General features: G+C 47.5%; 1 long non-coding RNA gene across 2 annotated transcripts; it reads left to right on the top strand.

The window, feature by feature from the left end:
• Positions 1 to 521: 521 nt before the first annotated feature.
• On the top strand, positions 522 to 13719 carry LOC123497857 (uncharacterized). 2 transcript variants are annotated; one of them, XR_012204943.1, is made up of 3 exons: positions 574 to 1441; positions 4090 to 4154; positions 13317 to 13719. It is a non-coding gene; the product is annotated as an uncharacterized lncRNA (long non-coding RNA). The 2 variants fall into 2 exon arrangements; XR_006672164.1 differs by lacking the exon at positions 4090 to 4154 and having other exon boundaries at positions 522 to 1441.
• Positions 13720 to 14634: the final 915 nt, after the last annotated feature.

Here is a 14634-nt window from a genome sequence, read left to right as displayed (position 1 = left end):
CCCCATCCTGCCAAGTTGCAAATCCATCAAAGTCCTCTAGCTAGCCCTAGCATTCTGTCAAGCACCTTGTGGGCATGACAGAAATGTTGCCACCTTCTAACATACATGGGACACTTGATCATTTGGCCAAACCAGCATGTCCAATAGCTCTCTCATAACCAGGCTCACATTCCTGTTAATTTGCACTGGCATCAGAGGCTCCTAGACCACCGAGGCATTTCGTCGAGCACTCTGCGCATGTGCTCTGGGCACGACCAGAGCATGCGTTTTGAACACGTCGGCACCGAGCTACTGCCACCGCTCTGCTGCCGCCCCCTCTCATCCTAATCCTCCTCTGGATCTGCCCGACCACCAGGAACCTCGCTGACACCCTCGCTTGGCCCCTAGCGCCGTCCACCGCTTTCTACGACGACCAGGACCGCCGCCCGACGAGTCCTCCTTTGCCACGTCTCTGCCCGAGCCCCTCTTGCTTGAATGCCAACGGCTTGAGCTCATCCGCAGCTCACCGACCGCACAAACGACACACTGGCCACGCCACGTCCTCGCCACCGCCCTCGCCTGGCATCAATGGCCGTCGCCGTAGTCAGCTCAAGACGACACCACCCAAGGTGCGTGGCACGTCTCCGAGCCAACCAGCGAGCCCTGTCATCACTGCAGGGAGCCGCCATCCACACTAACCACGGCCACCGCCCCTAACCACCCTCTCTACCTCACTAATGGTGATCGCTGCCGTGGACATTCTTTGGAAGCCACGACACCACCTCTCCCCCGCCTATTTAAGCTTTCCCCGAGCCCTCTCAGTCCATCACCATCCATCCTCCTCCCTCTATTAGCCCCCAAGCAAGAGAGCGACCTAGAACGGTCGTCTCCCCCATCTCCGGCAGCTTCGGCCGCCGCCTTGTTCTAGTCGATTCCGACGCAGCCAGTGCGTCCCCCTCACATATTTTGTCACCACCGACCTCCTTGAACACCCACTGATCCATCCCCGCACTCGATTTTTCCCGGGAGCCACCATAGGCGAAACGCCCGATTCGTCTCCGCCGGAGCTCCTCGGGTGAGCTCGCCGCCGGCGACTCCGTCCACCCCAGGGGCCATGGTGACCATCGGAGGGACCGCCTCGACCCCCTGAGCTCGTGCGTGGCCTCGGTTTTCCGATTGGTGCCGTCGTTCGGCGGCAAACCTCGCCGGAACTCCACCTCTGTTCGGCCGGAGAAGGAGGCGCACGCGTGGAATGGTCAAACCTGACTAGTGGGCCAGGCGGGCCCACTGTCAGTGTCCCAGCGCCGCTGACCCGTCTGTAAGTGGAGACACACTCCGCTGTGGCCGCCTTCGCACGGGGAAGAAGTACCAGGCGAATACACCTTCGACGTCATCAACTCTTCCTCACAACTGAGAAGCTGGGCTCGGCCCAGTAACGCCAGACGGCTATATATTGCCCAGGGTACATCTTTGTACTTTCATATTTTTCTTTTCCAGCGGATTTCAAATAAATCCACAGCAGCCATTTCACATCCAAATTTGATGATTCAAATTTGTGCCTACTCCTAAAATCGTGCTTTGTTAATCCAGCTTGGTTGAACATTTTTCCTAAGCTCTGTTTCTACTGGATCTATTTAATAGTCCTATTCCTCATTTATCCCAGCTTAGAAACTGGGCTCCAGATGCCTTCCATGGATTCCGAGATTCTTCGTGTGATTTGTTTTGTTCGTTGCATTCATCTTTGCTTGTTGCATTGCATCATGTCATCATGTCATCATATCATTAATTTTTTTCAACTCAAACAAACAAGTCATATGGATTTTTGGTCCATTTAAATCGAGGGATTCACATGGTGATTTCTCTTCATAACATATCCTCCTAATAATTACGGAGCTATTATAAATATTCCATTTGTTTGGAATTAACCGGAACACACTTGCAAATAAATCCCAATGCCTTAGTTATCTCAATTCTTGGTCTCCGACTTGTCCTCATATTCATTTATCGTTTTATTGAGGCTCCTCCGAAAATCTCAACATTTTTGGACACTTCTCAAACCCGTCCTAGTTCAAACCATTTGGATTAAATTCAAAGGAGTTTGAATTTATATCTTTCCATCATGCCACTTCTATATTTCCTAGATCAAGCGCATTTTTGTGAGTCCGGGAAAATTATCCGCGTGTCCAACTTCTTCCCCTAACCTCCCTTTCTTTTCTTTCTTATCTCTGCTTTGTTTTTATTTTCTTTAGAGAGAGGGGGAAGAGAGAAGCCCAGCCCAGCCGGCCACTTGGGCCTCCTGCATCAGCAGCCAACCAGCCCAATTTGGCCCAGCCGCCCCTCCAACCCTATAACCCTAGCCTCACTCTCGATCTCACTCGCGCGGCACTGCCCGGCGACCGGCCGCCCCTCCGGCCACCCGTTCCTCTGCCGCCGGCCACCAGGACCCCCTCCTCTGCCTCGCCTCTCACCTGGCCATCCCCGCGTCGTCTGCGCAGCCGCCTGCATCGCGCCCGAGCTACTGCTTCCTTCGTCCATGGCGCCGTTGCCTCACCTGCGCCCTACTTCTCCTCCCGCGCCGATGCCCTCCTTAGGTTGCTCGCGCGTGTAGCTCCGTCCGCGAGCTCGTGCAGCCATCGCCACCACAGGAGCCTCGCGCCCGACCCCCTCGTCGAGGCCATGGATGCCCGCGGCCCGGCCTTCCTGCACCTCCACCTCCATCCTGCTGCAGCCGCCGCCGTCCTGTTGCCGTGCTACGCCCCACCTCCATGGCCGCCTCGCCGCCTTGGCCTCGCCAAGCTCACCGGCAGCCGCGAGCTCGCCTGTCCCCGCCGTCCTTCTCCATCGCGCACCTCTGCCTCTGCTCCGTTCGCTGGAGTCCTTGCATCGCGTCACCCTGCCGAGCCCCTCTGTTGGAGCGCCTCTACCGTGCTGCCTCCCATGGATGTCTGAATCACCATGTCCTCAAAGATCCACGCGTCGCTTCACTTGTCATCGAACGTCGCGGCCTCTTCTGCTTCAGGCCATGCCCAGCCCCGGGTTGACTTCCCCGACATCTTCTGCTGCGAGCACAACATCTGCAAGGGGCTGCCGCCGGTGCACCCTTCCCGACCAGGAGCACTTTGGATTCGCCAAGTACGACTACACCGTGACGCGTCAAGTACCTCTCCGAACGAACGTGACCAACTACCGTCGCAAGAACAAGATTGCCAAATACCCCCTCGGATCAGCAAGTTTAACTACCGTCGTCCTAAACTGCTTCCTGATCGTGAACCATTATTTCCTCTACGGCCGGTCCGAGAACGTCTACTTCCGCTACGAACCCGTTCCACCCCAAATGCACGCTTCGAAGGTATAACCCCGAGACGACCGCCCGTGAACGAATGCATGTGATGTGTTGCATGAGATGCCCATGTTTGCACCATGTCCGAATCGCCGCTTGCTCGTTCCTCGTTGCCCATGCCATTGACATGTGGGAACCCAGTATCCGGGATCACCCCTCCATCCTTGCATGACACGCTCCCGCCACACTTCCTTTTGCACCGGTATCTTCATGAGCTACCGGAACCGATATGTTGCCGAGGCATCATTTTCGGATTCGTTGCCGTGGCACACTTTGTTTCCACCACGGTGACAATTGCTTCATAATATGCTCATGTCAACATTTTCATAAAAATTGCATAAAACTTGTATGTGTCATCCGCATCATGATAACAACATTTAAAATGTTCAAAAATGTTGTTTGCCTAAAAATTGCTAAATATGCACATGGGGATTTCCGGAATTATCGTTGTGGTTTCCGACCTCATTTAAAATGCCTAAATATGTAGTTTAATTATGTTTCATCCCTTGCCATGTTTAACAACATTTATTATTGATGAGTAGCTAAACTAGAGCGAACTAAATATTTGGAATGTGGGGTTTCGTCGATATGCAACTCGTTGCATATTGAGCTCCACTTAATTTGTAGTATTGTTTGTTGCACTTTGCCTTGCCATGCCTCATTAAACCGTACATGCATCATGCCATGTTTATGCTTGTTTGTTTACCATGGTGTTTGCTTCTTTCCGGTTGTGCTCCTCTTGATTGTTCATGTTTTATTGCGTTTGTGAGGATTCGTTCGTCTACGTGGCTCCATCTTCTTCATGGACTCGTTCTTCTTCCTAGCGGGATTTCAGGCAAGATGACCGTCACCTTGGATCTCACTACTATCTTTGCTATGCTAGTTGTCTCGATGCTACCGCTATGTCGCGCTACCTACCACTTGTGTATCAAGCGTCCCAAATTGCCATGATAGCCTCTAACCTTTTCACCCTTCCTAGCAAACCGTTGTTTGGCTATGTTACCGCTTTGCTCAGCCCCTCTTATAGCGTTGCGAGTTGCAGGTGCAGTTGTAGGTTGTTCCATGTTGGGACATGGATATCATGGATATCATGGGATATTACAATATCTCTTATTTAATTAATGCACATATATACTTGGTAAAGGGTGGAAGGCTCGGTCTTTTGCCTGGTGTTTTGTTCCTCACTTGCCACCCTAGTTTCCGTCATACCGGTGTTATGTTCCTTGATTTTGTGTCCCTAACACAGTGAGGGTTTATGGGCCCCTCTTGACAGTTCGCTTTGAATAAAACTCTTGCAGCAAGGCCCAACATTGGTTTTACCATTTTCTCAACATAATAACTAAACCTGACAATTAATTAATTAGCATAGGGGGTCGCGTCCCCGAGGATTCTTTTCTACATACAGGGGGCCAGTGCTGATGGTGCTGGTCCAAACTAGAGTCATGTGCGGCTTCCCCCGGGGCAACTCGGGTCTCGGTTGCTGTACGCTGCGCTCATCTGGATGTAGCCTGAGACTAGATACGCGCGTCTACTATCAGGGTGTCGACACGCCGGGAGGCTTTGCTGGATTAGTTTTACCATTGGCGAAATGTCTTGTTCACCGGGATTCCGAGTCTGATCGGAGGGTCCCGCGATGGAGGATTGTCTCCGCGGATCGTGAGCTTGTCATGGGCTAAGTTGGGACACCCCTGCAGGGTTTAATCTTTCGAAAGCCGTGCCCGCGGTTATGTGGCAGATGGGAATTTGTTAATACCGGTTGTAGAGGACTTGAAGTAAACTTAACTAAAACACACCAACCGCGTTGCGTAGCCGTGATTGTCTCTTTTCGGGGAAGTTCGAGAGGAGAACACGGTTGGGTTATGTTTTAACATAAGTAGTTCAGGATCACTTCTTGATCATTACTAGTTGGCGACCGTTTGCGTAGTTTCTCATCTTATTCTTGTACTTGTATGTTAGCCACCATACATTGCTTAGCCACTTGCTGCAACCTCACCACTTACCCTTTCCATACCCATTAAGCTTTGCTAGTCTTGATAACCATGGTAATTGGATTGCTGTGTCCTCGTGGCTCACAGATTACTACACCAACAGTTGCAGGTATAGGTAATGCGATGTTCATGACGCAAGAGCGATGTTTGCACATTTTGAGTCCTTCTTCTTCTTCGTTGATCTTGGGTTTGGTTCCTGGTCGGCAACCTAGGCTAGCAGGGTGGATGTCGTTTGAGCTTTTGTTTGTGTTTCATCCGTAGCCGGATGTTCTCATGTATGATGTTGATGTATTCTTGCGGCATTTGTATGCCTTGTATGTATCCCATCTATTATGTAATGGATCGATGTAATGATATCCACCTTGCAAAAGCGTGTCAATATGCGGTTCTATCCTTGGTGGGACCTCCGAGTCTCTTTAGGATAGTGTCGCATATTGGGCGTGACAAGTTGGTATCAGAGCCTCGACCGACCATAGGAGCCCCCTTGATTATTTGTAGTTGGTTGTTGTTGAGTCTAGAAGAAAACTATTTTGAGTCTTAGGATTATATATATCGGAGAGTAGGATTCTTTTTACTCCTCTGCCCCTTCGTCGCTCATGTGAGGACTCCTGACGTAGATGTTTTGACTTTCCTCTCCTCTTTTTTACTCAATTTTTTTAGGATCACGCGAGTATCTTGGGATCGTTCCGATATTGTTGTGACGAGAACATTGTTCTTGGTGCCTCCTGTCATTTATGGGTTGTGGCAGTGTCCCGGGGAGTTGACCTCCGAGGTGTTGTCGTCATAATTTTATCGTTGCAGTTCTGGTATACCTGAGCTTGCCGACATCGAAAATCTCTTATATGCAGTTAGTGGTGAGATAACCTCGACGACCCAGTACTGGGGAGGGAGTTCGGGAGTATTGCCACAGCTCGTATATCGGATGCTTTTCGAAGGTCGAGGTACATGATTTCTGGAGTTTTTCTTGGTTATGTGTTGACGGATGGACACAGCTGGATGTAGGGATTGTTAGTTGGGTGAGATATTGTGCTTCCCCTGTATCCCCAACACCAGATTGCATAACCAGAAAGTTTCGGGATTTAATAGGTGGGAATACAAGTAGTTACCTAGGATTTCTTTTCGACAAATGCATGATTTGAGATTGGGGTCCAATGTCTAGTGGTTCGTTTTTCACGGTCAACTTACTGTGGTCACGAGGCTTCTTAAAGAATCCTTGGCTATGCCGATTCGGGGATGTCTTGTTTGTCATTCATGACGTCCACTGTACGTCGTGCCCATGGGGCCGCATCACGAACACTTTGGGCGAAATCTCTATCATATGTTTGTTTCCGGCTTATTCCCCAAGCCAATCCCTTGTTTTGTTTTGAGTTGTGGTATTCGAGTTGCTTCAAAGTCAAGTGTTGATTCCATACCTTTCCTAAGCGGTGTTCTCATATTTCTATGTGAATACTAATCCTTCTTGATCATCAAGGTTGTCATGTTAATTCTTTTCCAACCGGCGTGCTTCACTTCAAGTGGATCCGATCATTCCAACATCTGCAAGATCAATTCTAAGTTTTCTCAACGGTGTCTGTTTCATCCGTCCCCAAGTTGCCTTTGTTTTCCCGCCCTCCCACCCCTTGTTTCTTCAAGGACTCAGATTTCTTAATAAACTATCCATTTTATTCATGTGAAGTCTCTTCATTCTTTTCAATCAATGTTCTTACCCGGTGGTTCTCCTGAAGACGCTTTATAAGCTCATCATTCGTCGTTCTTTTTTCTTCTTCGGTGGATTTAATTCAAGCTTCTGTCTTAATCTTACCCCTTTCTTTTGTTTCACATGTTTTATCATGTTGGAATATCTTAACCAAGCCCCTCTTAATCATTCACTTCTCGCTATTCAATTGTTCCGTATTGCTGAAGATATCTCAGAAGGCTTGTCTTTCCATTCAAGATTCATTCAAGCTATTTCAAGGTTGTTATCCCTTTCGAGCTATTTAATTCAACCGGTGCAATCTCTCTTTTAAAATCGTTCAACGGTGTTTTGTTTTGAGTGGGCCCTAACCCACAGGTCTTTTCCCAGGATCTTACCTGACTCTTCTAATTTTTTCAGAGTTATTCTCAAATTTGTTTTCAAAGTATGACGTAAGAAGGAATATCCATCAGTCATATGCCTTCTCCAAGATCGCTTCCAAATTCTTTTCATCGTTGGTTCAACCTTTCTATTCTTCATTCGAGAGTGCCTCAACAATTCATGGTGGTGTTTCTCATCGTCATTCTCAGATTTTGAAGACTGAAGAAGAGTTTCTCTCAAATCTTGGTCCATTCTCTCAAAGATTCGTAGTTCAAGCTTGATGCCATCCTCTCAAATTGTTTTCGATTGTGAGAATTCTTTTCATACCCATCCGAAGCATTTCATGAGTTCTTTCCTTTTTATTCCTATGAAGCCCATCATATCAGAATTATTCATTCTCAGCCTTCAGCTCTCATTCTCCCAATCTTACTGGTGCATCGCTCAAGTATTCTTTAGTCAGCTTGTGATCTCTTCGTTCTTTTGTCCCTAAAATTCCCTCAAGTATCTTCGTGTTTTTTCTAATTCTTCATGGCGAGGAATTATCTTTCTTCTTCCATTTTCAAATTCTTACGGTGGTTCGTTCAAGATTCCTATTCCTTTGTTTTCATATCAATTCATTCATTCGTTGTTTCCAAATCCTACCGATGATTTGTTGAAGACCTTCCCAAGTTCGCGCTATATCTCTCTTTAACCCTTTTCAACGAGAATAAGTGGTGTGCAAAAATCCATTATTAGTCATCAATTTAAGTTGATGAAGGATAAGCATAACCTAATTCTTATTCTTGTTTCATCCAAGTGATTAATTCCTTCTTCCGGACTTCATTCATGTTATCAATTCTTGGTTTCAAGTGTTTCATCTTTTCCTTTTCCGGAGTTCCAAGTTTTCTCGGTTATATCGTCGCGAAGCTCCATCTAAATCACTGCAAGGCTCACCTTATTCTTTCAACTTCTCTTCCTTTCTATCATTCTTTTATTACCGGAGTTCTCACGAAGGCTCAACATGGTGGTTCATCGAGGATTCATTTCATTCTTCAATTGTTCTTTAAGATTTCTCTCGGAGTTAAGAACCGCCAAGCTATACTCAAAAATAAACATGGTGTTCAACACATGTTTTGTTTTGAGGAGTTCAAGCATTCTTCATCTTGCATTCCAAAGTGCAATTCTTTTACATTATCTTTGGAGGTGGTGTTATGTCATTTTTGACAATTTCCTTCATGTTTCATGATTTCAAAAGTTGTCAGGAATGAGATATTTAGACCCATCATTTTCTTCCTTGGAACTCTCTTGGTAAAGGTTTCACCCAAAGCCTTCCATTGGGAATGTTTCTATTTATGGTGTTTATCAATGATCCAAGTTTCCACCTATTCTCGTGGTGAAAGAAGTTTTTCCATCTCTTCGTTCCTTTCAGCTAATTCAATCTTTTGGTAGTGGCTGGTTGTCACCTCATAATTTTGAGATGTCTCCATAAGCCCACGAGGATCATATCCTTTCGTATTGATCTTCCAACAACTCCGTTCAACCCTTCTTCGTAATGATGCTCTTTCAATTTTAGTTGGGAGAGTTGTCATTTTTCTTCTTCGTTCTTTCCTTTCCAACGATCTAGCTTCTATTCTATCATTCCGGAGGCATTGTGATGTTGCTCACTTCATCCCATCATCTCGTTTTGCCAAGATCACGTTCTTTTCATGCTTATCCATTTCCAATCGGAGTGTTGTGTCCTCTGCTCAAGTTCTTTTCATCTTATCAAGTCTTGCATCTCTTTTCAACCGGAGTGCAGTTCGAATTTGTTCTTCCTTGTTCCATGTTTATCTCGTTTCAACCAGAATGGTTTCAATTCCTTCTTGTCCATTGTGCTCGTCATTCGTAGCTTCGCAACCTCCAAGGTTCACATGGTGTTCCTTGTTTCTGTTTTCTACCGGAGTGCTCTCAACTCCGTTCGACTCTGTTGTGTTCTTTCTTTCAAGTTTTCAATCTCACAAGGTTCATTGGTTTCACTCCTTTGTCAAGGAAGCAACTTGTCTTACCTCTTCCTCTTCCGTTTCTCCTTGGTGCCATCCTTAGATCTCGGGTCGAGATCTCTTGTAAGTGGAGGAGAGTTGTGACGCCCCAAGACCGGCGCTCCAGATGCCTTCCATGGATTCCGAGATTCGTCGTGTGATTTGTTTTGTTCGTTGCATTCATCTTTGCTTGTTGCATTGCATCATCTCATCATGCCATCATATCATTATTATTTTTTCAACTCAAACAAACAAGTCATATGGATTTTTGGTCCATTTAAATCGAGGGATTCACATGGTGATTTCTCTTTATAACATATCCTCCTAATAATTATGGAGCTATTATAAATATTCCATTTGTTTGGAATTAACCGGAACACACTTGCAAATAAATCCCAATGCCTTTGTTATCTCAATTCTTGGTCTCCGGCTTGTCCTCATATTCTTTTATTGTTTTATTGAGGCTCCTCCGAAAATCTCAACATTTTTGGACACTTCTCAGACCCGTCCTAGTTCAAACCATTTGGATTAAATTCAAAGGAGTTTGAATTTATATCTTTTGATCATGCCACTTCTATTTTTCCTGGATCAAGCACATTTTTGTGAGTCCGGGAAAATTATCCGCGTGTCCAACTTCTTCCCCTAACCTCCCTTTCTTTTCTTTCTTATCTCTGTTTTATTTTTATGTTCTTTAGAGAGAGGGGGAAGAGAGAAGCCCAACCCAGCCGGCCACTTGGGCCTCCTGCATCAGCAGCCAACCAGCCCAATTTGGCCCAGTCGCCCCTCCAATCCTATAACCCTAGCCTCACGCTCGATCCCCCTGGCCTCTCCCTCCTTTCCCTGCTCACGCCTCCAGAGAGGAGCGAGAGCCTCTCGCTCGATCCCGCTCGCGCGCTGCTGCCCGACGACCGGCTGCCCCTCCGGCCACCCCTTCCTCTGCTGCCGGCCACCAGGACCCCATGCTCTGCCTCGCCTCTCACCCGGTCGTCCCCGCGTTGTCTGCACAGCCGCCTACATCGCGCCCGAGCTCCTGCTTCCTTCGTCCATGGCGCCGTTGCCTCGCCCGCGCCCTGCTTCTCCTCCCGCGCCAATGCCCTCCTTAGGCTGCTCGCGCCTGCAGCTCCATCCGCAAGCTCGTGCAGCCATGGCCACCATAGGAGCCTCGCGCCCGACCCCCCTCGTCGAGGCCATGGATGCCCGCGGCCCCGCCTTCCTGCACCTCCACCTCCGTCCCGCACCCGCTGCCGGCGCCCTGCAGCCGTCGCCGTCATGCTACCGTGATGCGCCGCACCTCCATGGCCACCTCACCGCCTTGGCCTCGCCAAGCTCGCCGGCAGCCGCGAGCTCGCCTGTCCCCGCCGTCCTTCTCCATCGCGCACCTCTGCCTCCGCTCCATTCGCCGGAGTCCTTGTATCGTGTCACCCTGCTGAGCCCCTCTGTTGGAGCGCCTCTACCGTGCTGCCGCCCATGGATGTCTGAATCACCATGTCCTCAAAGATCCACACGTCGCTTCACTTGTCATCGAATGTCGCGGCCTCTTTTGCTTCAGGCCATGCCCAGCCCCGGGTTGACTTCCCCGGCATCTTCTGCTGCGAGCACAACATCTGCAAGGGGCTGCCTCCGGTGCACCCTTCCTGAGCAGGAGCACTTTGGATTCGCCAAGTACGACTACACCGTGACGCGTCAAGTACCTCTCCGAACGAACGTGAACGACTACCGTCGCAAGAACAAGATTGCCAAATACCCCCTCGAATCAGCAAGTTCAACTACCGTCATCGTAAACTGCTTCCCGATCGTGAACCATTATTTCCTCTACGACCGTCCCGAGAACATCTACTTCCGCTACGAACTCGTTCCGCCCCAAATGCACGCTTCGAAGGTATAACCCCGAGACGACCGCCCATGAACGAATGCATGTGATGTGTTGCATGAGATGCCCATGTTTACACCATGTCCGAATCGCCGCTTGCTCGTTCCTCGTTGCCCATGCCATCGACATGTGGGAACCCGGTATCCGGGATCACCCCTCCATCCTTGCATGACACGCTCCCGCACACTTCCTTTTGCACCGGTATCTCCATGAGCTACCGGAAATGATATGTTGCCGAGGCATCATTTTCGGATTCGTTGTCGTGGCACACTTTCTTTCCACCACGGTGACAAATACTTCATAATATGCTCAGGTCAACATTTTTATAAAAATTGCATAAAACTTGTATGTGTCATCCGCGTCATGATAACAACATTTAAAATGTTGTTTGCTTAAAAATTGCTAAATATGCATATGAAGATTTTCCGGAATTATCGTTGTGGTTTCCGGCCTCATTTAAAATGCCTAACTGTGTAATTTCTTTATGTTTCATCTCTTGCCATGTTTAACAACATTTAACATTGATGAGTAGCTAAACAAGAGCAAACTAAATATTTGGAATGTGGGGTTTCGTCGAGATGCAACTCGTTGCATATTGAGATCCACTTAATTTGTAGTATTGTTTGTTGCACTTTGCCTTGCCATGCCTCATTAAACAGGGCATGCATCATGCATAACTATGCATCATGCCATGTTTATGCTTGTTTGTTTACCATGGTGTTTGCTTCTTTCCGGTTGGGCTCCTTCTCGATAGTTCTTGTTTTGTTGCGTTTGTGAGGATTCGTTCGTCTACGTGGCTTCATCTTCTTCATGGACTCGTTCTTCTTCCTAGTGGGATTTCAGGCAAGATGACCGTCGCCTTGGATCTCACTACTATCTTTGCTATGCTAGTTGTCTCGATGCTACCGCTATGTCGCGCTACCTACCACTTGTTTATCAAGCCTCCCAAATTGCCATGATAGCCTCTAACCTTTTCACCCTTCCTAGCAAACCGTTGTTTAGCTATGTTACCGCTTTGCTCAGCCCCTCTTATAGCATTGCTAGTTGCAGGTTGTTCCATGTTGGGACATGGATATCATGGATATCATGGGATATCACAATATCTCTTATTTAATTAATGCACACATATACTTGGTAAAGGGTGGAAGGCTCGATCTTTTGCCTGGTGTTTTGTTCCACTCTTGCCGCCCTAGTTTCCGTCATACCGGTGTTATGTTCCCTGATTTTGCGTCCCTAACACGGTGGGGGTTTATGGGCCCCTCTTGACAGTTCGCTTTGAATAAAACACTTGCAGCAAGGCCCAACATTGGTTTTATCATGTGCTCAACATAATAACTAAACCTGATAATTAATTAATTAGCATAGGGGGTCGTGTCCCTGAGGATTCTTTTCTACATACAGGGGGGCCAGTGCTAATGGTGCTGGTCCAAACTAGAGTCATGTGCGGCTTCCCCCGGGGCAACTCGGGTCTCAGTTGCTGTACGCTGCGCTCTTCCGGACGTGGCCTGAGACTAGATACGCGCGGCTACTATCAAGGTGTCGACACGCCGGGAGGCTTTACTGGATTAGTTTTACAATTGTCTAAATGTCTTGTGCACCGGGATTCCGAGTCTGGTCGGAGGGTCCCGCGATGGAGGGTTGTCTCCGCAGATCGTGAGCTTGTCATGGGCTAAGTTGGGACACCCCTGCAGGGTTTAATCTTTCGAAAGCCGTGCCCGTGGTTATGTGACAGATGGGAATTTGTTAATATCCGGTTGTAGAGGACTTGAAGTGAACTTAAATAAAACACACCTACCGAGTTGCGTAGCCGTGATTGTCTCTTTTCGGGGAAGTTCGAGAGGAGAACACGGTTGAGTTATGTTTGAACGTAAGTAGTTCAGGATCACTTCTTGATCATTACTAGTTGGCGACCGTTTGTGTAGTTTCTCATCTTATTCATGTACTCGTATGTTAGCCACCATACATTGCTTAGCCGCTTGCTGCAACCTCACCACTTATCCTTTCCATAACCATTAAGCTTTGCTAGTCTTGATACCCATGGTAATGGGATTGCTGAGTCCTTGTGGCTGACAAATTACTACACCAACAGTTGCAGGTACAGATAATGCGATGTCCATCACGCGAGAGCGATGTTTGCACGTTTTGAGTTCTTCTTCTTCTTCTTCTTCGATCTTGGGTTAGGTTCCTGGTTGGCAGCCTGGGCTAGCAGGGTGGATGTCGTTTGAGCTTTTGTTTGTGTTTCATCCGTAGCCGGATGTTCTCATGTATGGTGTTGATGTATTCTTGCGGCATTTGTATGCCTTGTATGTATCCCCATCTATTATGTAATGGATCGATGTAATGATATCCACCTTGCAAAAGCGTGTCAATATGCGGTTCTATCCTTGGTGGGACCTCCGAGTCTCTTTAGGATAGTGTCGCATATTGGGCGTGACAGAAACTCTCTAGGAAAATCATATGAACTCCAAATGACTTGATTCTTTTTCTGTTAATTCTCAAGTTTCATCTAGTTTATTTTAGTATTTATTTAAAAAATTTCCAAACAACTTTTATGTACTTTTTTTGGATTTATGTGGTAATTATAATATTTTGAAAATAGGAAATGGAGGGGAGATATAATTTTCAAAGTTTTGGAATGCACCCAACATTTCTGCATGCTCAAGGCAAGCATCTTGAACACGTGATATGGTGAATGCATATTTGTTTGCTTGCATGTAGAATTGAATTATGAATATGTTGAATTCATATAGAATTTTCATGGTACTAGTCATACATGCATGATCCCCCTTGATGGTGTTTTATTTTCATTTAAACATGAAGTATAAGTGAGTACGGCTACTTTCATGTGCCATATGTGCCTGTGTTGGTCCAGGCTAATTTGCAGGAAGAATCAGTCACGAGAAAAGTGACCGTGAGACTAAAATCTCGTTGTGATGAGAATGATCAGTGAGGGTATGTTGGGACATACCAGGTGGTGACCCTGTTGGGTACTGCCAAGGAATTATATTGTGCAAACCACTGCAGGAAAAACTTAAACCTCCTGAGTTGACCATAGACCGAGTCTTGTTCCGGTAACCCCCATACTGGTTTCGTGCAACCACATGTCCCCGCCACAGGCAGGGTACGGTTCAGTAAGTTGTTAACCCCTTTCCCTGCACACACCGTACAGAGAGGCCACGATGAGGGTTTCCAGGTACTGGCTACAATGCTAGTCATCGGGCCAGGGGCATGGGTGTATCCGGCTGGGCCGAGAGGGGGGGCACCCCTTGTAATCCGCATGTGTTAATAGTGATCCCATGCTACTCGAGACGATGGTCTCCCCGCCTTAGAGTTTCTCTTGAACGATGCTTTGGGTGATTCCTAGCATCCGGAAAGTTAATCTGGTGTGTTTTCAATCCAAAGGCCGT

Source organism: Aegilops tauschii, chromosome 3 (genome assembly GCF_002575655.3).
Source record: "Aegilops tauschii subsp. strangulata cultivar AL8/78 chromosome 3, Aet v6.0, whole genome shotgun sequence".
Lineage (NCBI taxonomy): Eukaryota > Viridiplantae > Streptophyta > Magnoliopsida > Poales > Poaceae > Aegilops > Aegilops tauschii.
This window is presented reverse-complemented; position numbering and strand designations above follow the sequence as displayed.